The sequence below is a fragment of the Panthera leo genome, chromosome C1 (genome assembly GCF_018350215.1).
Source record: "Panthera leo isolate Ple1 chromosome C1, P.leo_Ple1_pat1.1, whole genome shotgun sequence".
NCBI classification, from domain to species: Eukaryota; Metazoa; Chordata; class Mammalia; order Carnivora; family Felidae; genus Panthera; species Panthera leo.
In genome coordinates, this window is record NC_056686.1 from 208,945,692 (window position 1) to 208,971,334 (window position 25,643).

A 25,643-nucleotide genomic window follows, 5' to 3' on the forward strand; every position below is an offset into this window, starting at 1 on the left:
ACAATATGTGTATATATAAAAACTCCTCCACATGTTCTTTGCCCCCTCTTTTGTGCATGGTTCTGTATTTATCCAGTGTGTGTGTGTGTGTGTGTGTGTGTGTGTGTGTGTGTGTGTGTGTGTTAGTCACTATGAAAAATAAATGTTTTCGTTTTGTGGTCCTTCAAATGCAATAAATGGTTTCACATTCATAAGCTTGCTCCCCTCACTCCATGTTATGGTTTTGGATTTTATCCATGTTGATACATATAGATGTGATTCATGTATACACATATGGATGTGGTGGTTGATGCATAGTATCCAGTTATACAAATAAAGCACAGTCTCTTTTTCCATTCCCCCTGAGCACAGGAAGTTGGTTTCCATGGTTTTGTTTTACAAAGTCGCGACAACGTAACTGCTCCATGTAGGTACCATTGTGACAACTAGATTTGGAATTCCTAGGTAGAATCCAGAGGGAAAGCATGCTTTAAGTTGCATGAGGAATTGCCAAACAGACTCCAAAATGGTGGAGCCAATAATGTGCCAGAGTATCTGCTTCCCTACATCCTCAGCAAAACTTGATGTGTTTCGATGTGAGTATGAATAAGATCTTGTTTTGACCAGGGAGCTCATGGATCTTTTCATGTTTTCATTGGTGGTTTTTATGTACCTCGGGGTGAACTGCATGGACAGCTCTTTGCCTACTGATCTGTTGTGGCCTTGCGCTTTTTCCTCACTAAGAACTAGGAGTCATTTCTATATTTTGGATGCCACACTTTTGCCATTTAAATGTGCAGCAAGTATGTCATTCCAGTGTCTGATTTATCTTAAATTTAGCTACTGGTGGCTGAACATAGAACTTTTTTTTTTCCTCTGCAATCTCAAACTTCCCATTTTTCCTTGATGTTTTGTGTTTTGCATCTCATTAAAGTAATCCTTTTCTTCCCTGGGATTATTAAAATGTTCTCTTATGTCAAGAAAAAGTTTTGTAATGTAACTCCTTTGTATTTAGGACTCTTAATCCTGGAATTGTTTTTCTACTTGAGGAATATGATTTTATCTTTTTCCATATATATGATAAATTGTGCCAACATTATTTATTGAACAGTCCGTTCTTCCCCCCCCCCCCACCCCTGCTTTGCAGTGTTACATCTGCAAACGTGTACCAAGCACTCATTCATATAGGAGTCTGTTTATATTCATTCATTGGTCTGTTTTTTCAGGGCTTTAACTTCTCACTATGTTTTCAAGTTTTCTGTTTCTTTAATTTGTAAGTATTTGATATTTTTAGTGCTATTGTCAATGTGTTTGTCCCCAAAATTTAATAGCCTATCAAAGATACAGCAAATATGGTTGAATTTTTATTTTGACTTTATTTTTATTTTTTATTTTTTTTAACGTTTATTTATTACTGACAGACAGAGAGACACAGAGCATGAGCAGGGGAGGGGCCAAGAGATGGAGAGACACAGAATCTGAAGCAGGCTTAAGGCTCTGAGCTGTCAGCACAGAGCCCAATACGGGGCTCGAACTCCCAAACTGCGAGATCATGACCTGAGCCGAAGTCGGACACTCAACTGACTGAGCCACCCAGGTGCCCCTGTATTTTGACTTTAATCAAGCAACTCTGAATAGTCCAAATGCATTTAAGGCTAATGACCTTCCCCCCAAATACTGCTTTTACTGCATCACACACATTTTAGTAAGTGGTATTTCAATATAACTAAATTCAGAATCCTTTCTAATTGATTTATTTGTCCTATGGGTTATTTAGATCCTTATTTCTTAATTTCCAAACAGAGGGAGATTTTCTAGTTAATCTTATTTTTTAATTAAATTGTGATGGAAATGATATTCTGACTTAAAGATAAATATATATATACATATATATATGTATATATATATTTACCAATTAGGTCGAGATTTTTTAGTCATGTTATTAAACTTGTACGTGCATATTTGTTTCTTATGTATCCTACTCAGTGCATATTTAATCTGAGAGTCTATAGTTTTCATCAAATCTCAGATATTCCTGATTTACATTTCTCCTTCCCCACTCTCTCTATTCCTGGCATTCGTAGGATGCATCCTGGACCTTCTCATCTTTTTTCCATTCCTCCTAACTCCTTATAAGAGACACCTTTCATATGCCACTTGGGTCCTCTGGGTCCCACCTTGCTCCTGGTCTGTGGGCACTGACTTTCCCCAGTTGCCAGCTTGGCCACAGACTTTGTACCTGGAACAGCCTAATGGTTCCTCTAGACTCTACTCATGGCTCCCTGTTGGACCTTAGAGGTATAGGGTATTAACACCTGTGGGCAAATCTTTGACCAGTGGGTGATGGGAGCCATTGGATAAATTCTCTTCCCCCCCGCCCACCCCCACAGAAGAACTGTTCTGAACTGCGGAGGTTACCCCAGACTGTCCACGAGACCAGTCATCAGCTGGACTTGAGACCAACTTGGAACATTGTCAGCTTCTGCCTCAGGGGCTTCGTCCCCTGCGCTGCCCCTGTGAACCCTTCCCACACCTCTTTCAATTTTTAATTCTCTCTTCTGCTGTTTGGAAATTTCAGTAGATTGATTTTTCAATCTATTGTAATTTTCAGTGATGAAAAAAAAAAAAAAAACAACCTCTGGATGGAACCGTTTGACATGGTTTATAACCCCAGATCTATTAATTATCAGCTTTTAAATTTTTGTCCCAACTTCTTTATTTTAAAATGGAAGTAAGAGACTCACTTCAGGATTTTATGAGGATTCAGTGATTTAATACTCATGATACATACTTCACTATATCTGTCACATAGTAATCGTTCAATAAACGTTAACCATGACTATGTTCATTCGTTAAATTTTAATTTCAGTGACGGTTCCAGAGGTCCTTTCTGAAGTCTAAATCTATTTGGGCTTTGGGATTTTTTTTTGTCTTTTCTTGTAGATTTTCCCCCATTTTTATGCCTTCATTCATTTTACACATACTCATTTCATACTCAATACTTTCTGATTCTTTTTCAATGATTTCATTGAAATCAGGTCTGGGCCTGTCCTGTTTCTTCTGTGTCTATCGGTGATCACCCATGGGGAGACAATGTGAGTGAGAAGTTTGGGGGAAATAAAAGCTTCCTCTGTCATCATTCAGCCCACACCACCCCCTCCATTTCACCTCATTGCTCACAGATTGGAGCTGTTCTGTCCTGGGATTAAAAAAACAACAAAGTAATTCTGTGGCTCCCAGGAGAATTGTTTCCCATTAGAATAGACTTATTTAGTAATGGTTTGGGAGGATGGGGGCACCAAACACGTTTCCTTTCGTGTTCTCAGGGCCACCCTCCTCTAGGCCCTCCCACTGCCTGCTTCCTCCATACATTCTGACTTCCACTAGATGAGTGGGGGTCAAGGCCAACAACAGCAAAGCCACCAGCTTCCTCTCTCAGCTGCCTCTCCCTCTCTGAGGAGAGTTTTCCTTCTTGAGCTTTTCTCTGGGGTTGTAGTAGCTAGTTTGTTTTCAGGCATGATCCCTAGTAAAACTGTGAATTAAATGAAATCTGTCTTTGCCTTTCCCTTATAATTTCTGCCCTGTTACGGAGAGCACAGTAATAACTGCCTTGTGTTAATTCTGGGCAAAGTTAACCTTGTTAAATATTGCAATTGATGAAAAAACCCTCAAACCTCTCAGTGTACGATTCCAACAGGGCTGTCTGGTTTGCAAATGCCCTGTGGTCCTTCATCAAGTGCATTTAACCATGGAGTAAAAGAGTTTTTCCAAGATCAGTAAAAACACATGGTGCTCAGAGCATTTTTGTTCTACAAAGTTTGTATCTGGTCTCAGCCTAAACTTTTTAATCATAAGAGCCTTGCACTGTAGATTATTTGTTTCACCGCCATTTTCAGTTTCTGAAAATAAGAAAACTGAGATCATATCAACTTTTTAACAGAGTAGACATCTTCCCTATCAGCCCAACCACCATGGCCCTGGCCAGTTGCTTAATCCCTCTGAGTTAGCTTCATCTCTAAAAATCAGATGAGAAAGACTCTTCCTCCAAGTTCTATGTTTATCTCACAAGATCCCATTGCTGGCTCTTGTCTTCTTGAAACTCCCATGGCCGTCTTTCCATCCCTCTTGGGGTTCCTTCTTCAACTGCCAGTTAAGGCCTCTGGCTTCAGAAGTATTTTCTAGCGAAGAGTGAATTAAAGTATATTGGTTGTATAGTTGTCCACTTTACATGCTTTCCTAAGCTCAGATAAGTAAGCATCAGTGTCCGTATCATGCAATAGAAATGTAACGTGAGCCACAGCTATGAGCCACATACGTTATTTTAAGTTTTTCAGTAGCCACATTAAAAAAGTAAGAAGAAACAGATAAAATTAATTTCAGTATATTTCACTTCTCCCCATGCATTCATGATTTTATAATTTCAGCATGTAATCACTGTTAGAAACACTAGTACATGTTTTACGGTCTTTTTTTTCATATTAAGTTTTCAAAACCTAGTGTCTGTTTTGCATTTCTAGAACATCTTAATTCAGAGTATCTACGTTACATTTCAAATGTCCGTAGCCACATGCGGCCACCGTCTTCGATAGCACAGATCACATACGTGGTGTCCTGATACGAGAGGGAGAGCCAGTCCATAAGGTCATATCCCTGAAAGGAACATATTTTGTATGCTTGTTTGCCATAAGAAATAAGCACACGGCAAGGGGTGCTTGGGTGGCTCAGATGGTTGAGCATCCAACTCTTGATTTCGGCTCAGGTCATGATCTTCTGGTTCGTGAGTTCAAGCCCGTGGCATGGAGCCTGCTTGCGATTCTCACTCTCCCTCTCTTTCTCTGCCCCTAGCCCACTTGTGCTCTCTCTCTCTCTCTCTCTCTCTCAGATTAAATAAATAAACTTAAAAAAAAAGAAGTCAACACACATTAAAATGACAAACTTCAATTAAAGACAGTAGGTCAGCATGGATTGTACCTAACTATCTGTACAACTTTTTCTCCAGAAAATCAAGGTAGTCGACCTTGGCTATCACGCTTAAAGCTGCACGAATTACCACTTGTACATATTTGATGATATTGTGCCATTATCAAAATATGAGTAAGGTGTGTACATGAAGAGTTGAAAACACATCACAAAACAGTGAACATTTGGCAACAGGAAAGGAGAAAAGGAGACACACATTGGAAACCAACATGCCACATCTTGCCTATCAGCTTAAGCTCTAAACTAAATTGCCGCTACAACTTAGCCAAGTAAGAGGTTTAGTGTTCCCTTAAACCAGTCACTTCCAAAAGGATCTCTGTTTTTCTTATCTAAAAATGGTGGTACTATATCTCTTGCAAATAAAGTATTCAACACGATGCCCAGCTTTTATAGTCTAGCTACGATTATATTATTATTATTATTATTATTATTATTATTATTATTAAAATCAGGAACGAGATAATAGGACAGAGACATAGGCATGTGACCCAGGTCCTGGCAACTCAATGATAAACAAACTGCATTCCTGGCCACGGTGGGATAGAGAGTCCAGGGGAACAGGGAAGAGAGACAACAGGCCTATAAACATATAGCTCTAGATTGTGGTACCTGCTAGGAGAGAATAGGATGTGGTGATGGAGAAGGGGAGCATTTACCTTAGCTAGGGGTCAATGGGGAAAACCTTTCCAAGGCACTGGCTCACGTAACCCATGAGGCTTCCATGGGGACTCGGGAATGTGGGAAGTGCTGGGGAATGTGGTCCAGACCAGGGCTCTCAACAGTGGAGAGAGGCGAGATGCTTCTAATTGTATGGCTCCTGGGCTGTCAAAGAATAAAACCAAGACTAAAGGAACTTCTACAAAAAGAAGAAGAAAATCCCTGAGTTAATTTACTCACTATGATGGAATACAGATGCTGGGTATTTTGCTAGAGATGGGGCAAGGTATGGGAAACAGGGAGTTAGAGGGGCAGGGGCAGGATGGTTGTGCTAATTAAGGATGGGAGATTGCTCCCTAGATAAGGTGGAATAAGTCCACAGGACTATACTTTTAATGTTTGCACTTAACCAATTCATATTTTAACAAAGAGGCCATGTAGTATGTTTATGCTATTCACAAGACAGTCGCATTAGTAATGGATGAGTAATGAATTCACACTGCAACTTGGTGATGGGCCCACGTGTAAAGTGAGGTGCTGAAAATGTTCTTTCATTCCCTTTGACGTGTCTGTGTCATCCTCTCTCCTCCGCCTCCCTGGGACACGTTTGAATTTGCCAAATGTGGCTGTGAGGCCCAGGGCAAGAAGGTAAAGCTGGGCCAAAGAGCCCTTGTCCCAGCTGACATAGGTTCGGGCCAGAGAGGGCTCTAGCCAGGGAAGAATGAAACCCAGGTTAAGGACCTGCCAGCCGGAGGTGAAGACCCCCAGGTCACTCACAGGACCCACAGCACCAGCTTCCCCTCCTGGTGGCCAGAAAGGCAGAACGTCGTGTCGGCCCCTCCCCCACCCACCCCAACTGAAATCTGCATATTAATCAGCTCCACAAGGGATTCCTGGGTCCGGTATTGTCTGGGAACTGTGCCGGCCTTGGTAAGGACCCTGGAGGGTCCCTCAAGATGCGATGGGATGGTACTGGAGAGTTTCAAAAGAACTGTGACACGATCTCTATTTTAAAGTCTTGTATGACTGTCACATGGAAGAGGTTGACTGTTCTCTTGGGAACCTAGCCTACCTAAAGAAGAGGTGACAAAGCAGGAAGCAAGTCTTGTTGGTACTTCTTCTCTGGATTCTGGTACCTTGGCAGTCAGAAAGAGACTGGAGAAGCAGTCTAGATCGACAGAGCAGTTGTTTAATCCGTCCCTGTTGATTGATTCAGTGCAAGTAATTCGATACTCATTTATGTGCACAGAGAGGAAGGTTAAAAATCCAGTCTGATGTCCTGTCCATACAATATCAGGCCATCAAAACAATGTTTCCACATATCATTGTAGGTAGTATATATGTGTGTGTGCCTACGCACATATAAAGTATACATTTAAAGAGTATTTGACATTCTCAGTATTTTGGTATTATTGCAATGAGATAATAGTTTTTAAAAAGTATAAGCCTCAGACCTATTTAAAAATGTAATGGTATAAAGATCTGTTATTTTTCTGACAGTAGTTTTGGGGTAAGTTAGGAATTTTCCATTTTTAATCTTTAAGATTGATGTTGGTTAATTAGATTGTATCTCCAAATTCGTTTCTTAGAGAAGTGATCCCAGTGTTTAAAAATGAGTTCAAGTGTATTTAGAAAACTTGGGAAGATTTGTCATTATGTAGACAAAACAGGTCACTGGATTTTTTTTCCCGCCAGGATATTTTGTTGTTACATGAACTTCTCAAGGAAAATTTCTACAAGCGGAAGTTGAGAAATTTGCAGTATTTTCCCTCGAATCAAATGTCAAAGCATATCTGGAGAGACCCAAAACAACAAGGTTAATATTAATTCTCTTTGTTCCACCAGATGATAGGATAATTTTATTCTGTTTATTGTGTATAACATCAGGAAAGCTGAAGCATTCACATGCTGGCTTTAAAAAAATTTTATGTGTTGTTCAAAACTTGGCCAGTGCTTAAAAGTACCAGAAGAAATGTAAAAATGAAAATTACCCATAATCATATTACCCACAGATGATTACTGATAACATTTTGGTCTTTCTCTACCAGACTATTTTTTTATTCTACTCTTTTCACCCAACAATGGGCTGGTGAAAATTTTATGAGTTATTAATTATTACAAGTATCATCTCTAGATGTCTACAGAGCACTTCATTGTAGGTTAGCACCAATAACTTACTTAGGTAATATCTTTCTATTGAATTTTTGTGATTATTTCCAGTTGTTTAGACATAAAGCTGCCATAGAAACTCCTTGAAGACAAACATTTTCTAAGATCATACTTTAAATAATTTTCTGTGTAGATGCTTTCTTATCAAAGGTCTGGTTTTGTGCATTTCTGAGTAAGATGGAAAGGGAGTATCATTCATGATTTACAGGTAAGGGTCTGACCCAAGAGAACTCATCAAATTAACGAAGGAAGTAGGTTTAGACTTGGGACCAGTCAGTTAAGCATCCAACTCTTGATCTAGGCTCAGGTCACGATCTCACGGTTTGTGCGTTTGAGTCCGGCATCAGGCTCTGCCCTGACAGCATGGAGCTGGCTTAGGATTCTCTGTCTCCTGTCTCCTTCTCTGTCTCTGCCCCTACCCCATTTGTGGCATCTCTCTCTCTCTCTCTCTCTCTCTCTCTCTCTCTCTCTCTGTCTCTCTCTCTGTTTCTCAAAAATAAATAAATCAACTTGGAAAAAATATAGCTTTAGAATTGGGAGTTCTTGTTATTTGGGTTCTTTAGTAGGACTCTTTCTTGCCAAAACCATCTCAGATGATTGAAAAGGAGTGTCAGATGTCACTTTATTCATTATTTAAATAACAAAGCACTATTTGCGATAAGATGATTTTTAAAATGCTTCAGTTATTCGGAAAGAACTGAATTCGGAAGCTATACCCTTTTACAATCAAAACATCAATGAAATACTTTTACTTACTGAGATATTCTTCATCTCTGCAATCTGGAAAGAGCTCTACCTATTTCCATGTTGCTTCCCCTACTGATCTCCTGGAAGACATGTGTTATGTCTTATTTATAACACAGACAGCTCCAACTCTTGGCAGGACCTTTGGTATAAGTAGTCCCCAGTGAATGTTTTTGGAACGGGGCCAACATTGTATTTTAAACACTAAAACTAAAAAGGCAATAAAGAATTAGTAGATTCTTAAATCCTTTGACAAGAATAAAAACAAAGCATTTATTTTCCAGGTGAAATGTTGAATGCACCATTCATTAATTCAGCTGGATGCTGGGACCAAAGGTAGATAAAACCCACATGGTCCCTCCTGCCCTCATGGAGTATGCCACCAAATGAGGGCTTTAGATAAGGACACAGACAATAACAAGAAAATTAGATATGCTCTCACAGGGCAAATACGGAAAAGCAAAATTTGAGTGGAGTTGAGAGGAAGAATAAAGATCAGTTAAATGTACGAAAAAGTGAACACGTGGGCTTTATGGTGTAACAGCAATAAATTGTGGAACGACAATGGGGCCAGGAAGTGGTAAGTTTCCAGTGGCTTGAAAACACAGCTTATCTTCAAAGTAAAGTACTTAAGGAGCGCCTGGGTGGCTCAGTCGGTTAAGCGACCGACTTCAGCTCAGGTCATGATCTCACAGTTTGTGAGTTCAAGCCCCTCATTGGGCTCTGTGCTGACGACAGCTCAGAGCCTGGAGCCTGCTTCCCAGATTCTGTGTCTCCCTCTCTCTCTGCCCCTCCTCCGCTCACGCCCTTGTCTCTCTGTCTCAAAAATAAATAAAACATTTTAAAAAACAACAACAACAACAAAAACAAAGTAAAGTACTTAAAACTGTTGGGAGTGCAGAAAGCAGCACGTACAGTTACTGATAATACTTCAGTCAGCTTCCAGCCTCCACCCCTTCTGGAGCCCACATCAGCATTTAGATAGCAGTGCTCTATACGATACACACATGAACGGGATTTCTCTTCTTTTGCCATGTTAGGCAAAAGCATTCCTGCAAACCCTTTCCAGTTGTGAAAAAAAAAAAAACCTAAGAACAGTCCTGTATCTGAAATCTCATCAGGTGAGTTTCCTACTGATTGCAAGCCAGCGTATAGGCCCATGCAGGCGTCAACACTCTCTAAGGTCGCACATACGCTGGAGAAGACCAACGGGTAGATTTATCGAGCTCTGCGGGTGCCTGTGCTGTGCCCATGGACCTTCAGAGCTTCTACCCGCTGTGACCTGCTCAGGCCTTTCAGAGACAGAGCGTTCAGAGCCCACGTGACCTGAAGGAACAGCATCCCCAGCCCCCAGGAGAGCAGTCATAGAGGCAAGGACATCTTGGGACACCCTGCCATCCTAGAGAGATCGCGCAAGACAGCAGTATGCCCTTCCCCCCATCCTGTGCCGGAAAAAAGTCACTGTTGCGACAGTTTGGGGCAAGCCACTTGCATTCCAAGACTCTCCATTTCCTCAATCATAAAATGTGGTAGATAAAACCTATCCCTCCTCTCTCCAGAAATAATATAATTGAACACATTTTGCATTGTACAAGTGCCAAGTAGTATTGAGACAGGAATGAGCTTCAATATCAGCAAAGCAATAGTCCAAATGTTTCTGATACTCATTTAATTCTCCTGTTATTTTGTGACTCAGTATCAACTTCCTGGAATGTATTAAGGAGTTTCTTCTTTTCAAAAATATTATTCAGTGCATTCTTTGCTGCTGGTATTTTCTAATAACATTATTTGGAAACATCAGCAGAAATGGCATCCTCCCTCAGCACTGTCCCCGTTAAAAAATGAACATTTTGTTTCCCTTACACCGCCCCATGTAAATACTGATGCAAAACTCATCCAATGATTCCATCGCTTTTACGGTCACCTGCCAAATACCTCACCTAAAATACCTGTTAATTAGAGAGAGAGTTCTGGGCAACACTTAATAGTAATCATTTGGTCCTTTCTTTCAAATATAGGCTTTTTGGCATGTGTTTTTAAGAGAAGCCATGAGCCAGCTCTGGCACACAGCCTCCCTCGGATTCCACTAATGTGTAATCGGCAGCAACAGGGTCGGAAGTGCAAATTCGCTTGGTGCACATTCACTGAGCACCTACCTTACGGGCAGTACGCTATGCGGAAGATACTCTCGGAATATCCTTTATTTTTTGTATTTAAAAAAAAAATTTTGTTTTAGTGTTCATTTATTTTTGAGAGGGAGAGAGACAGTGCAAACAGGGGAGGGGGCAGAGAGAGAGAGGGAGATACAGAATCTGAAGCAGGCTCCAGGCTCTGAGCTGTCAGCACAGAGCCAGACGCAGGGCCCGAACCCACGAGCCAGGAGGTCGTGACCTGAACCAAAGTTGGATGCTTAACCACTGAGCCATCCAGGCGCCCTTCCAAATTTCCTTCAAACAGGAAGGCTCCTTGGGAAGTTTATGATAATGAAGCCACTGGAACTAATGATTGGACTAACTGAACAAAAATATTTTTTCTACGCTGATCTTTTTTTCCTAACAATAAAAGTAATACACGCTCATTTGTGAACATTCAGGATATATAGAAAAGTATATATTTTTTTTATTTTTTTAATGTTTATTTATTTTTGACAGAGAGAGAGAGAGAGAGAGCAGAGAGAGCATGAGCGGGGGAGGGGCACAGAGAGAGGGGGACACAGAATCCAAAGCAGGCTCCAGGCTCTGAGCTGTCAGCACAGAGCCTGATGCGGGGCTTGAACTCACAGACCGCAAGATCATGACCTGAGCTGAAGTCGGACGCTCAACAGACTGAGCCACCCAGGCACCCCTAGAGAAGTATGTTTTTAAAAAGCACTCGTAGTAAAAGAACCTAAGGGGACCCAGTGTTAATATTGTGTCATATTTGTGTAAAAATGAGATCATATGGTATAAGGCATTTTGTATCCTGCTTTTTTGACATTATATTATTTCATTTAACATCTTTTGAAAACAATTACATACTGTTACATCATGTTTATATACCAAGTTTAGGTTTATTTAACCTAAATTTTTGATATAATAAACAAAGCTATGATGAATTCTTGCCCGCATATCTTTTTGTAATAGACTTATATAGTAAAATTATTAATTAGCTCAGCTGGTATTTTTTTCTTTTCTTTTCTTTTCTTTTTTTTTTTTTTTTTTTTTACCACAGATTCTACTTGTCAAATGACAGACACGGTTTTAATACCAGTAAGCAAAAACAAAGCAAAATCATGCCAAATCCTATCATGGAAATATAACTAGAGATAAAATTTCAATATATATTCTATTGTCTTTTTTTTTTTTACTTAATCCAGAATATGATTTGATGTATGATATGAGCCAAGGAGCTAATTTTTTTTAATTTCTCAAATTAGTTAATTTTGCCAACATTATGTTTATGATAATCTACCCATTCCCACATTGACTTCTAGTGATCTCACCTCTGGTCAAAAATGAACCAAAAGAATATCTTGGCTAGAGCCAGGGGTTTCTTGGGACACAGAGCTGAAGATGAGATGCATGGCTCCTGGCCACAAATAAAGTATGGGTTTTGCCAGTTATTTTCTTTGTTATAGACCTAGAGTCAGTCTTGCATTAGATAGATTTAAAGACTCTTGCCTCAACCCGCTCACCATTTCACAGTGCCCCTTCATCCCTCACCCTTAGCTCTAAATCTGGAAGGAGATAGGCTCAAAAACCCCTGCTAATCATTACCATAGGGCATCTCATTGGTTTTAGACGATTCCAGGCATTTGGAGAAAATGAGCCATTTCCAATCCATTGGCCAAAGAGCAAGATTCTCTCTCTCCCCAAATATCACTCCTTCTACCTCATCTCCTCTTGCTTCCCTCGCCCATTTTTATGACCTTCCCACAGGTGACAGTTGGGCTTAGGATCTCTTGGACTTTTCTCTAGGTTTCTTGAAGGCCAATCTGCCTTAAACCACGCATCGGAATGAAACTAAATTGATTTCCTTATATCAAGTTGAGCAGTAGCTTGGTAAGCACGATAGTACAACCTCAGTAGATTGTATAATGACTGCATTCTAATCTCAGAAGCAAATACAGTTGCAGGGGAAAAAATCAAATGGAGATAAAGAAAAGACCTTAAGACTCCACGATTTTGTAAAGGAGGAAAATGTTGGAGATTTTGACCTACGCCCGTTGAAACAAAATATCACCTGGACCCGTTTTGAACCTCATCATACGTATGACTCCTAAACTTTTTATGTAATCAGGTTAGCACGAATGCAAAGCGTTTAACATGTTCCGATGCAAAACCAGAAGACCAATTACTCTTAACATCCGCCCATTAACATACCGTAAATGATTTACTTGGGAATCTATTTCAATAAAGTTCACCTTCAGAAAGTGGCAGTCAGAAAAGCTTCACGAAAACCAGACTTGTTTTCACGTCGAAACTGCTGTGCTTTTTCATTTGGAGAAATCACTGACTTGCTCTAAATAGAGTGGGCTCTTTGTTGTTGTTATTATAAGCTTTCCTTGGCCTAGAATTTTCCTGTTTATTCACTATGAGGAAGAGCGTGCTTTGTGTTTCTAACATTGGAGTGGTGGTTCCTAACTCTGTAGGCGTATTGAAGGTAGTGATGTTCATCATAATCACCACAATGAGCTGTGACCCCCGAAGAGGTGATCTCCAGTGGTCTGTATCTGGGGCTTTCCGGAGAAGCACAACTGGGCACAGCTGTGCATTAGAATAAATTAAGGGCTTCTTAATTACATTCATATTTTCTCCCTGAACTCTTAAGTCCATCATTTCTCACCATTTTTGCCATGAGGACCCTTTGCCCCTGCAAAACTTTTTAACAGAGACAAACATATTTGAGAGGATAGTTAGAAAGTCAGTCTTTACGTAACTCATGCCACCCACAGCCAGCTGCGTGGCCCTGGCTGAGTTGGTGAACTTTGTTTCCCTTATTTGTAAAAGGGGGACAACAGGATAGACCTGTAGGTTTATATGCATGATAACGATTACGTACAATGGGGTCTCTAAATGCTTAGCAGTGTGCCTAGCACGTTAGGCGCTCAGTAGGTATTCGTGGTGGTGAAGGGTGATATTTGGCAGCCGTTTGACCAAACCTTCATCTGGCTCCTACCTACTGGAACCCACCAGTCAAAAGTCTTTACCCTTTGCTTTACAGTCTCTTGCTGTACAACTGAGAGATCAGTCGGGCTATTCATTTTTTAATATGAGACTCTGATGATATCACAAAGTCTTTGCTTTAATTTTTTATTCCAGTTTAACAACAGGAACAAAGATAAATGACATTGTATTCGCAGACATTGGATTTTTGAAAGATTTGACTTTTGAACGTACGTGAAGTAATTTCTGTATAAATAGATTCTTGAGTGTTATGCATTTTCCGAAGGAAATAGAGTGGTTCTGTTTGTTTGCTTACTTGCTTTGCCATTTTTTTAAAAGATTTGGAAGTACATATATAAACATCTTGAATTGTGCTGCTTAAAATAAGCATTTGGGGCCAAAGAGCCCGGGATAACAGTGACCAGCATAAGAACAGGGTGAATCTGGGGAATTTCTGAGAACCTGGTGGCCCAGGAACATCTGAATGTTCCAAACAGAGACCAGACCAAAGTAGTGGGTGGGAATAAGGGCAACACAGATCAGAAGGCTCATTGGAATTCATCTGACTTCAGACTTTAGGTCAAGTCAGGTAGAGGATTGACTCGAACTTGGTGGTTATCAAACTCGGCCAGAAGAGCCTAAACAAAGAGGAGACAGTATGTCTAAGGTCAGTAGAGGGGGCAGATGGAAACCAGGTGACAGGAGAAATCAGAGTGTACTGACATCTGCTCTTTTTTCCTGACCTCTCTCCTGTCCCCCTCTGGTGGTGGCATGTCGATTTTACTTGAGGGAGCTATCATCCCCTCATTGCCAAGGGCGTGGGCACATGACCTCAGCTGAGCCAGTAAGTGCCCTCCCCCAGGAATTCGGATCTTCAACTGAAAACGCAAGGAGCTTATTCATCCTGACAGCAGTGCCCTGAAAAACTTTCCGTTCGTTTTTGTACCTTGATCCCCACAACGGCCCTGAGGCTGGTCTTTTCTGAGGCCTGTTTATTTAACTTTTCTTCAACTTCTGTGTGCTGCCCCATGTCATTCCAACAAATTCCTCTTTTATCATTGAGTTAGCCTAAATAATTTCTGTTGCTTGCCACCAAAGAACCCTGGCAAGGGTTCAGGAATCCAGACAACAGTCTGGCCAGCAGAACTGGTGGGTCAGCAACCTTCTCCCCTGGCCAAGAAGCCTCTTATATTAACATGTGAGGAGAGAGCTACCCTCAGGAGCAACAAATGCAGGCCAGCAAGTGCACATGGGTGAACTCTTGCTAGGAAACTGATCTGGCAGTTGCCCAAGATGGACTGGGGGAATGTGAGAACTGAGTTACTGGTTAATCATTGCTTATCACCAAATTGAGGTGCTTTCTGTTTTGAATGCATCTAGTATGATGAGTGCCAGCCCAGGTAAAATCAATGTTGACTCAATCAATCTATTTAAAAAAGTGGAAACTATTGAAATGTCTCTTCCCAGAAGATATCACTTGGAATAACACCTTGACTTAGACCCTCATCAAAGTAACCTTCCTTGCCAGCTTGGTTTCAGCCCTCTGCCTTGCTGATCCAGGCCCCTTGAGCAGTTATGGTCCTTGCCTTTTGTACCGAGAAGGATCCGGTCAAAATTTTTGCTGCACGCTGTCCTTTGGTATTCATTTCTACGTCTATTGTCATGAAATACGTCTTTGCACTTTGCAAGGCATGCCTTTTCTTCACCAGCAAATTATTTTCTTTAGCTGCTTCAAATAATTTAATCTGAACACGTTTGGAGGTCATACACAGAACCAAACAAACCAAATAAAGCGTTTGAAGTATATGAAAAAAACCTAACCCCGTTTTTTTCATCACGCACATTTTGGAAAAATTCTCTACACACGGGCGTACACATTCTTGACCCTTACGCCTCCTAGCTGTTCCATTGGACTTTTGACATTAGGTTGAATTTGTTTTTTAGAAGTGGATTCGGCCAACCAACCAAATTGTAAAAAAAAACCAAAAGCTTCCGGCCAAGTGCAAGGTTTAGCTGATTACTGATTAAATGGAGAATGGGTAGCTCGAGGCGAATTGCCCCAGGGCTCTCAGCGATTAGCCCGGGTGGTTAGCACTTGGTACTACTAGTCAGTGTACAAAGATCACATAACATCTCCATATGGCCTGGTTGACCTCTGGCTGTCTGAGAAAAAGTGGTGTTTGCTCTTGTGCGTATGGCGAAACGGTCACTGCTGCTAGGGGAGGAATATAAATGTAACTTGAAGATGGTGTGTTCACCTTCGAATATAAAAAGGATGTATTATGTTTCATTTGTCAGACGGTGCACCAGTTTTCCCCCATTCCCATCATCATATTACTGTCTTTACCTTTTATGCGTATTTGGCCCTCTTGAGACCAGAGGGTGAGGCCCTGCTCCATGGGTACTTACGGTCCCCACAGAAGAGGGTGAATATTCCCCATCACTAGCCAGGGAAGAAGTACAAAGAAAAGTGAAATTCAGAAAGAAAGCCTTAGGCCAGTTCTCATCATTTAGTCTGTGCAATAGTCCTCTGTGGCGTTTATTTTAAAGGGCAGATTTCCTGGCAAAATCCTCATGCTGTGGCCTGGGAATCTGCACTCGTCACATCTCAGATGATTCCTGGTTTTATTAGGGAGCAAGCAGGTTCCCCTATTTGTAGATTTTAATATAATTGGTATACCATGCGGGGAGTGTAGACCATCCATTTTTGAGAGGTATTCTATGAGATAAAATATCCTCGCTTCAAGACACAAATAAAGAATCATAAAGCTTCCCTTCCTAATTGTCATACCTCAACTTTGAGAATCATATTAATATTTGCCTTACAGATTCACTTTGCCACACACTCATGTTAATTATTCGGTTATGTTTTGGACAATGTGAAATATACGTGCATCTATGTAACGAGTTGTGTAATAATTAGACTTAATTGTGTGAAGGTTGAATAAAAATACAATTAATTTAATTGGAAATAAAAGCTAGTGTTTGGTCATCAGTATAATTCACTATAGAAAACATGCATCTTAGAAAAGGCCCTAGGCAAGCATTTTTTCAAAAATCAAACTGTAGATAACTTACATCTTCAAAGAAATTTTGAACCCATCAAGAAATAAGCACTTAAGAATCAGCCCTATATTTAGTACTTACTGTAAACACACTTGGCAGGAAAATTAAATAATAGTACATCAGTACTATCAATGCAGAGCCAAAATGTAGACAGAATGAAGAAAATTAATTTTTTGTGGTTGTCAATAGGACAGACAATTCCACCTGGAACAGCTAGTTAGAAACTACTTGGAACAGCTGCCCTCACTGAAGGTCTTCTCACTTTTTAGATAGACACTTTCCAGATATTTGCAGTACACGTGGTGAAACTGCAGGTGCCTGACCGTGCATTTCTCCCATCCTGTAATCATGGCGGCGCATTGTCTTTAAAAGTTCGGTACACCATCCTCAGGATAACAGAGTGATTCCCCATCTTCTTCATGCGGCGGGGATCCCAACAACTGTTCAGATATCGAGCCACCAAGATGCCAAATGGGTTCTTCCGCCAACTCGGAGGAGGGATGGGAGTGAGGACGGAGAATGATGGAGGTCACATTGCTCTAACTGGATGAGACTGGTGAATCTGGCAGTGCTTTCTCAAAACTGGCCTTCGAATGGTGTGGCCATGCCAAGGGGGAAGTATGGCAGTGGAGAGTTGCGGCACAAGCCGCATGAGTCTGCGTGCCGTTTTGGATATACACATCTGGATGAGGCTTTTTTTTTTTTTTTAATGTTTATTTATTATTGAGAGACAGAGAGAGACGGAGAGTGAGCAGGGGAGGGGCAGAGGAAGAGGGAGACACAGAATCTGAAGCAGGTTCCAGGCTCTTAGCTGTCAGCACAGAGCCCGACACAGGGCTCGAATGCACAAACTGCGAGATCATGACCTCAGCCGAAGTCGGACGCTTAACCAACTGAGCCACCCAGGCGCCCCTGGGTGAGGCTTTTTTTGATGGGGAACAGAGATTCTCCTGCTATCTCAAGAAACAGGGGTGTGTTTTTTTTGTAGATATACATTCTAACCAATAAGACAAATGGGAATCTAAAGTGTGAGGCAGGTCTCGTGGATGACAGAAGTTACTTTAAGAATATGCAGGTTTAAGGGCACCTGGGTGGCTCAGTCAGTTACGCGGCCGACTTCGGCTCAGGTCATGATCTCGCAGTTCGTGGGTTCGAGCCCCGCGTCGGGCTCTGTGCTGACAGCTCAGAGCCTGGAGCCAGTTTCAGATTCTCTGTCTCCCTCTCTTTGACCCTCCCCTGTTCATGCTCTGTCTCTCCCTGTCTCAAAAATAAATAAAACGTTAAAAAAAAAAAAATTTAAGAATATGCAGGTTTAGTGACCATGTTACCTCATGGTCCCATCCACAGCAGGAATTACAGAATCTCAGTAGAAGTTTCTGTTGCTGTCATTCCTGCCCCAGCTAACCAACCACATCATCCTCTACCTTGCATGTGTCCTATCTTGTGGTTTCTGCTCATTCACATCATCTGCCAGGGCGGCTCCCTTCTGCCTTCTCTCTGTTGGTCTGGGCTTCTCTCACTCCCAAGCACCTAATTCCCCATTGCAAAGAGAACCTGATTGGTCCAGCTAATCATTCCATCTTTGCCTGGATATAGCTTTTGGGTTAGGGCATATCATAAACTCCTTAACCATGACCCTGTACAATGGAGTCCTACCCACCCCTGGACCACTCTGGTCCAATCAGCTGTGCCCAAGGACTCAGTCCATAATAAACTCTCAAACAACAAATCCCTACCATTTTGCTTTTATGGAGTCTTAATGAGAACAATGTCCCCAAATTACATCTTTTTTAAAACTAAAATAAATATTTAATAATGCCAGATACTATCTGATTGTTCTGCTCTAATAGAAAAGTATTTTAAGCCCAAATCTAACATTTCTTTATAAGAATCCTGGCTTCTTTCTCACTAGGTTGTTAAGGGACCTTGTTATTTTTTTAAAATCACTTTCAAAAAAAAAAATCACTTTCAGTACTAACATTGGAATTTTTTGAGTACCTGGAGTTAAAAAGTGATAACTATTTGGACATTGTACCCTTTCTCTAGGAGATTTTCAGTCCGATTCTGTTTATAAGCAGATATTTAACACTGAAAAAAGGATCCCAAACAGCCTTTTCAAAGCTCAGTGATCCATTGTGAGACATTGGCTTAACACAAAATACTTTTACATAACCCAAGCCACCAAGAGGGATATCCGGTCAGCTATTTTTAAAGCCTTCTCCCCCACATCATCTCACGTAACAGAGTTACAGCAGTTTGCTTAGAAAATTGGCACAGGTTCTGTGATTCATGAAATGAAAACCCAAACGAAATGTTTTTAACTTCTTTAAAACTGGAACCATTTTCACTTAATGTGTTACAATACCAAAATAATAATACTAACTTTCAGGATCACATACCCATGTATGGATGCACAATATAGTTTTTTGTGTTGATATGTGTATTTATAGTATTGCGTATTGGGTTTATCAGATGAATAATTTTCTAATTAACTCATTCAACAAGCGCTTAAAGAGCTTTTATGGTGTGCCAAGGGCTGTGCTACAGGTGGGGCCTGAAGGAGAGGGAAGTAGACCTGACCTCACGGAGCTTCCAGTCTAGTAATAGCTGGGCAACTGCAATGTCATACACTAGGCCTGTGATGTGGTGGGAGAGAATGCTTGCCAAAAAGGGAAACGGAGAAGCATGGAGAAGGCTTCCCAAAGAAAGTGATATCCACACTGAGACCTGAAAGATGAGGAAAGTTCAACCAGGAAGGATGGGAGGGAAGAATCTTCCAGTAGAGGGAACAGTCCATGCTGGACTGGGGCTTCTTATTTGAGGGCCAGAGAGAGAGGGCCAACGTGCCTAGATGTGGAGAGATGGGAGGAAGGAGAAGGGAGGTTGGAGAGGTGGGTAGGACCCCATTGTACACGGTCATGGTTAAGGAGTTTGAACTTGATGCTAAGATGGGAAACACAAGAAGGTCTTGAACAGGACAGAGAGATGATCAGATTTATCCTTTGGAAACAGCAAGAATGGGCAATAGATTGGAGGCAGGGAGAAACTGAGGCATGGCGGTGATCCAGGTGCAAGACAGAGGTGGTCTGAAAGAGGATAAGAGTCAAGAGGGTGGAAAGAAGCAAGTAGACTTGTGCGGTTGTTTAGGTCTAATCAATATAACTTGATGACTGTAGATGGATGGCTGTGCATCTACCCAAACTTAGCATCAAAGTACTGCCCTCAACTAAAGACATTCATTTTATAAGCATTCCTTTTATCAAGTAAGAATTAAATAACACACAGTTCCAATTAGCAGCCTTGTGATTGTAAGTAACCTAAAACTCTATTCCCAATGGCCCAGACAGAGGCTCCTGGCTGGCTCAGTCAGAGAGCATGTGACCCTTGATCTTGGAGTGGTGAGTTTGAGCCCCACATTGGATATAGAGATTACTAAGCACAGACACACACACACACACACACACACACACACACACACACACACACACGAACGGTCTATGTTTTAAAAGAGGGTGTAAACAATAAAAAGAATATTTTTTCTTCTCATGACTTAAAAATCCAGTGGTCAGGAGGGTTTCAGGTGAGGCTAGATCCACTGTTTCACTGATATCATCAAAGACCTGGTTTCTTTTGCCTTTGCTGTTCTTGTGTCTGGTTCATCCTAAGGTTGCCTTCCTTCATGGACTCAACGGTATACTTCCACGTTTGTGTCGTGACAACCACGAGGAAAAACCACCTCCTCCGGTTATTCCCTCCCAAAACAACGAGTTTCGTTTCTCAAAAATACTTAGGAAAATATTTTTGAGTCCCACTGTGAAGCAATCACAGTGGCCAGAGAAACGATGTGCTCTAACCAAGAAGAAGAATGTCAAATGGAGGGGGAAGGAAAGCAAATATCTACTACATTCAGCTAATTTCTCTTAGCATCTTAACTGAAGTTCACCGTTGAAAATGAGTTGAAATGTTCACCAAACAAGGGTATTTTTGAAATAATTTTTCATCTTTCAGTGCAAGGCGTGCATGTCCCCGCAGAGCTGGAGGCGTACTCAAAAGAGCAGTGTTCCCCCCTCACTGCTGCTCTGGCCGGCCTGCTGCGACTCTCTTACTTTCTCTGCTGGTTCGACAGATACACCTTGAATCTCATCTTTTGCAAATCCTGATGCTCTTTTAAAACTTGGACATAGGGGCGCCTGGGTGGCTCAGTCGGTTAAGCATCCGACTTCGGCTCAGGTCATGATCTCGCGGTCCGTGAGTTCGAGCCCCGCGTCAGGCTCTGTGCTGACAGCTCAGAGCCTGGAGCCTGTTTCGGATTCTGTGTCTCCCTCTCTCTGACCCTCCCCCATTCATGCTCTGTCTCTCTCTGTCTCAAAAATAAATAAACGTTAAAAAAAAATTAAAAAAAAAAAAAAACTTGGACATAAAATGATGCTCATCTTAGAAGTCTGTATCCATTCCTGAATAACTAAAATTGAAATACTGTTGGAGTCTCAATCAAACACACAAGTATTTACATGTATTTTATGTATCATCTAGAAACATACATAATTTTATTATTTCAGATCCAAATATGTAACGGATGAGGGACTTTCTGTAATCTCTGTAATAAGGCTAAGGTATACAGTGATTAGTTAAAAAGAAAATGTGCAGTGATTTTCAATGATGCAAGTGATGTGTGCTTAATGAAAGAAAATGTGCAAAATTCTGAAAATTTGAACGGAAAATGTCAGTCATAGTTTCGGTACTTAATGACAAGATCATTAATGTTTTTCGTATTTTCCACTAGCGTGTTTATTATGTGTAGGATATTTAAAAATATAGATGTAAAGATACTGGGTATACAATTCTACAGTCTTTTTTTCTTATAAAAATAGACTCTGTAAATAATATTTATGTGGTCTTGGAAACATTTTTTAACATTCAGTCTTTCTTGGCTACTTCTGTCTTAGTGGACCCTAAGGATAGTACAAATCTTTTATTTCTGTAAATAATAGTGCTGTAATCATATTTGTATATGGCACTCTGCTTCAGATTGGATTCTATTCTCCGTATAAATTCGAGAAATGGAATTGCTATGTCAAAGGATGTAAACGTGTAAGATTCTTGATACATACAAAAGACTCATTTTTTGAATTTGAATGTCATGGGGGAAAAAAAGTGAGGAAGCAGGAGATACAATCAGCTTTATGAAAGTGTTTTGAAAAATAGTCCACAGGCATGCCTGGGTGGCTCAGTTGGTTAAGTGTTTGACTTCGGCTCAGGTCATGATCTCGCGGTTTGTGAGTTCGAGCCCCGCATTGGGCTCTGTGCAGACAGCTTGGAGCCTGGAACCTGCTTCAGATTCTGTGTCTCCCTCTCTGCTCCTCCCCTGCTCACTCTCTGTCTCTCTCAAAAATAAATAAACATTAAAAAAAAATTTTTTTTTAAAGAAAGAAAAACAGTCCACAAAATCACTCTGCCTCAGCAGTATAAAAAGTGTTGAATGGCTCCATCCAAGAAGCGTTTACGGAGCGCCCGTGGTGGCCAGGCCCCATATCAAGGATTCAAAGCAAAATGTGCCAATGGGCCACAATAGATTACAGTGACTCAGCAAAACAGAGTTATCATATTTCAAAGTCAGCCTAATAACTCATCTTGGAGACAGATGGGGCTAAAACTTTACACCGTTGGCTTCAACTTCAAGAAATTTCAGTATAATTCTAATAGAAACCCACTGTGAAATCTCACATAACTTTTAATGGAAACCACTATCTTATTTTAGTCATTGCAAAAGGCTAAAAATAAAGATTTTTTTTCCGTAATTCATTTGTGAAACACTAATAACAGTAAGAACTTAAAATAATGCTAATGTTCCCACAAAGCACAGAGATGCTGGAATGAGTTCGATGATTTCTTCAAGGGCAGCGCCCTTATCCAAAACAGGCTAATGAGAGTCGTGGAGCTTGAGTTTCTCTAACGGTGACTGCATAATTTCTTCAATTTCTGAAGCACACCCTTTAGAAGAAAGTAGTTTGCTCTAAATTCCAGTACTCAATTTTTCTCTGGTTATAGGATAGAAAGCGAGACATGCTTTTAGAACAGAGTATAAGTACCATTCAGATGCAAAATGTATCTGAAAAAGAGACGGTTCATTAATTACGTTATTCCAGGCGCTGACAACCTAGTTCATCTCGAACAGCTTCTCCAAGCCTGGCTAAAGGATTGGAAAGCAGGCTAGGTTGGCGTTCGGCTGTTATCTCCCCCTCCTATCATTTTGTGGAATTTCTTCATGTGCGTATAACGTTGTGAAATGTTGAAGTGGTGTGCCATATGCTGCCACATTCAACTTGGTCGTTTCGTTTTCCCCACAACCTCACAGGGGAGTGATGAAGTCAGAAGACCAGGACGAACACCCATCCCAGGCTCGAGTTTTCTGATCTCCTCAGCTTTTTGTGGGGATGAACTGATGTAGCAGATACGAGTGTGTCCCTCTTGTCCTGGGGTTGACGTTGGGACTCTGAAGTCCTCAAAAGTAGCGGCACCTGAGACTGCGTGACGGCCCTCTTCTGTGACCCAAACCCTCAGTCTTTGAAAGCGTCCCTTTTTCTGGGACTTTCTCTGTATGTGTGGTGGAGGAAGGGATGGGGAGAAGTGGATACAGATGTGTCCTCTGTGTGGGCGAGAGTGAAGAGTGCGTAAAAGATCTTTGATAAATCAAATTGGCCAAAATAAGAGTTTAGAGCAACGTTTCTCAAACTTCCTGTCGTGAAGGGACAGTTTGGCTTTGTGGTTTACTTTCCATTTTGTCTTGGACCATTAGTGTTGTAAAATGTGATGAAAATGAGTTGTAAGAAAGTAGAATAAGAAAGATATAAAATATAAGCCCAAGTCTCTTGTTTTAGATTCAGCCAGCATTGTTAGCTCTGTCAAATCGCTCTCCCCTTTCCAAATCCTTATGGTCAAGCTCTATATTTATTTAATCATGGACAGGTTAAGAAACGAAGACCCATGCTTTGAATGGCACTGGGGCCTGAATAGCGCAATTGACAATTAACCTGATATGTCAGACAATCTCCTGAATATAAAAATCCTTCTTTTCCAGTGCCCCTAAAATATTTATAAAAATTGGCCATAATTTATCACAAAGAAATGCTGATGGCATCCCACGAATTCCACAAATAAAGCAAGAATCAAAACCTGCTCACCATGCAATAAAATTACAAACAAATAGAAGCAAACGTGAACAAAAAAAAAGCCTACCTATGCATTTTGAATCTTCCTCCTAAATAACTCTTAGCTTAAAGAAGTCAAGATCACAATGGCATGATAGTTAAATAAATATTGCGAATGAGAAGATGAGGAGTAAAATCCTGTGGGATGTATTCAAACGTCCTCTGGAACGTTCCTTCCTCTGGAGGAAAATGCATAGCTATGGTGTCAGTCAGTGTCCCAACAAGACACACGTGGCACGTTCACGATCAGATGATTTGAGCAGAGTTTATTTATGGATACGCTGTTTACAAAGGTGAGGTCCAGGGAAACCATTAGAATAGCAGAGAAGCCTGACTAGTTCCACCTCTCCTTCCTTTCCTGGGAGCCCAGAATACAATGGTACTGAGTTGGCCATCCAACTGGGGGGTGCAGAGAACACAGACAGAGGGACCCAGGAGTTCAAGGCCCTGAGGGAGGGAGGGAGTCAGGATGATGAAGACTCTGACCCCTCTCCCCCTCCCTCCATCTCTGTCTGGAAGTCTGACATCTCAGAAGTCCCTTGAAATGGAGCCCCAGTTGAGGACGTCACAGTGAGCCTCCCAGGACAGGAAACAGGCCTGGAGAGAGGTCCAGGGGTTACCTGCCAGTGCTGTAAATCACATTCTTAACAAAATAACGAAGACAAATATAGTAAGCAATCTACTCAGAAGGTTTCTTTAAAAATTCACATATAGAAAATGAAATCAGAAGGGGAAAAATCAAGTGAGTGTCAGTGAAAATAGAAAACCATAAAATACAATAGCTAGGTCATTGGCAAATAGTTGGAAGTAAGACAACACAGGCTCAGCTAATTAAAAAGAAAGAAAGAAAGATCGCTGAGACACAAAATGAAAATGTGGAAATAATGACATGTACCCGTGTAAGTAAAAATAGTTTGAATGCTCTATGCTAATAAATTTGAAACATAGATAAATTGCAATGATTTTAAATTAGAATATATATTATCAAAGCTAAGAGAACTATTAAGAGAATAAGAAAAAGAATTAATAGAATAAGCCAATAATCTTGGGAGAAATAATAAAGTTCTCTAATAATTGCCCCTTAAGGAAGCTCTTATCCCAGAGTTGTCACCAGTGAAGTTTTCTCCATTTCAGGAAAGTTTAATATTTAATAACCCGCAACTTAACTCCTGGTACATAAACTAAAATAATAGGTGTCCTAATTTTTTGTTTCCCTGTTTGTTATTTTACAAGTCACTATAAACCACCTCCAGACTGGAGCGAGATATTGCAGAAAAACTGCCATCTTGTAAGTGTCCTGATGAAAAAGACCTGAATAAAACATTGGCAGAATAAAATGAAGGAATAAAATAAAAACACAGGATAGTATATTTAAAAAAAATAATAAAACACCATAAAGTCATAGCTCTAGAGAGATCCATGCTGTTTAATACTTTTATTTATAAATTGAATCAAAAAGGTAAAAAAAAAGAAAACATAACCTTTTCCCCAGAGATGCTAGAAAGCATTTGAAAATCTTCTAGTCATTTCTCACAACACACACACACACACACACACACACACACACACATACACACACAACTTGGAAGAGTAGATATAAGTGGATAATTACAATAGCTAATACTTGCTGAGCCCGCCTACTGTGTGCCAGGCATGGTGGTAAACATTCCATATGTGGTAATTAGAATCCCCCTGT

General features: G+C 40.8%; 1 protein-coding gene and 1 long non-coding RNA gene across 3 annotated transcripts in view; both read left to right on the top strand.

Moving 5' to 3' along the window:
* The window catches only part of LOC122226721 (collagen alpha-3(IV) chain-like), a 135,028-nt gene that overhangs the window by 3,719 nt on the left and 105,666 nt on the right, over nucleotides 1-25,643 (top strand). The gene's annotated exons all lie outside the window — the stretch shown is intronic.
* Nucleotides 469-22,478, top strand: LOC122226723. Of its 2 annotated transcripts, none has more exons than XR_006205742.1 (4): nucleotides 469-575; nucleotides 4,979-5,228; nucleotides 7,312-7,432; nucleotides 22,166-22,478. It is a non-coding gene; the product is annotated as an uncharacterized LOC122226723 (long non-coding RNA). The 2 variants fall into 2 exon arrangements; XR_006205741.1 differs by lacking the exon at nucleotides 22,166-22,478 and adding an exon at nucleotides 12,486-12,931.